The 1,180-nt window shown below is 34.2% G+C and overlaps 1 long non-coding RNA gene across 1 annotated transcript in view; it reads left to right on the top strand.

Annotated features, from left to right (window-relative positions):
* Window positions 1-216, top strand: part of LOC114891940 — a 461-nt gene extending 245 nt beyond the window's left edge. Inside the window, exon 2 of the long non-coding RNA XR_003792642.1 lies at window positions 4-216. This is a non-coding gene — a long non-coding RNA (uncharacterized LOC114891940). The remainder of the gene's footprint in view (window positions 1-3) is intronic.
* Window positions 217-1,180: the final 964 nt, after the last annotated feature.

Below are 1,180 nucleotides of genomic sequence, written 5' to 3'. Positions count from 1 at the left end.
CAGGTATCTTTCCTTATCACAACACTATGAGACTAGATATCAATTACAGGAAAAAAATCTGTAAAAATACAAACACATGGAAGCTAAATTATACGCTACTAAATAACCAAGAAATCACTGAAGAAATCAAAGAGGAAATAAAAAAATACCTAGAGACAAATGACAATGAAAACATGATGGCCGAAAACCTATGTGATGCAACAAAATCAATTCTAAGAGGGAAGTTTATAACAATACAATCCTACCTTAAGGAACAAGAAAAATCCAAACAACCTAACCTTACACCTAAAGCAATTAGAGAAAGAGGGAAAAAAAACCAAACACCCAAAATTAGCAGAAGGAAATAAATCATAAAGATCAGATAAGAAAGAAATGAAAAAGAAATGAAAACAATAGCAAAGGTCAATAAAACTAGAAGCTGGTTATTTGAGAAGATAAACAAAATTGATAAACTATTAGCCAGACTCATCAGGAAAAAAGGGAGAAGACTCAAATCTACAGAATTAGAAAGGAAAAAGGAAAAATAACAACTGACACTGCAGAAACACAAAGGATCATGAGAGACTACTACAAGCAACTCCATGCCAATAAAATGGACAACCTGGAAGAAATGGACAAAATTCTTAGAAAAGTACAACCTTCCAAGACTGAACCAGGAAGATACAGAAAATATGAACAGACCAATCACAAGCTCTGAAATTGAAACTGATTAAAAATCCTCCAACAAATAAAAGCCCAGGACCAGATGGCTTCACAGGTGAATTCTATCAAACATTTAGAGACGAGCTAACACATATCCCTCTCAAACGTTTCCAAAATATAGCAGAGGGAGGAACACTCCCAAACTCACTTTACGAGGCCACCGTCAGCCTGCTACCAAAACGAGAAAAGATGTCACAAAAAAAAAAAATACATGCTAATATCACTGATGAACATAGATGCAAAAATACTCAACCAAATTCTAGCAAACAGAACCCAACAGCACATTAAAAGGGTCGTGCAGCATGATCAAGTGGGGTTTATCCCAGGAATGCAAGGATTCTTCAATATATGCAATTCACTCAATGTGATGCATCATATTAACAAATTGAAGCATAAAAACCGTATGATAATTTCAATAGATGCAGAAAAAGCTTTTGACAAAATTCAACACCCATTTATGATAAAAACTTTCCAGAAA

This window comes from Monodon monoceros, unplaced genomic scaffold (genome assembly GCF_005190385.1).
Source record: "Monodon monoceros isolate NGI ecotype Baffin Bay Population unplaced genomic scaffold, NGI_Narwhal_1 Super_Scaffold_12, whole genome shotgun sequence".
NCBI classification, from domain to species: Eukaryota; Metazoa; Chordata; class Mammalia; order Artiodactyla; family Monodontidae; genus Monodon; species Monodon monoceros.
Note: the sequence above shows the minus strand (reverse complement) of the source record. Positions and strands in the feature narration are given on the sequence as shown.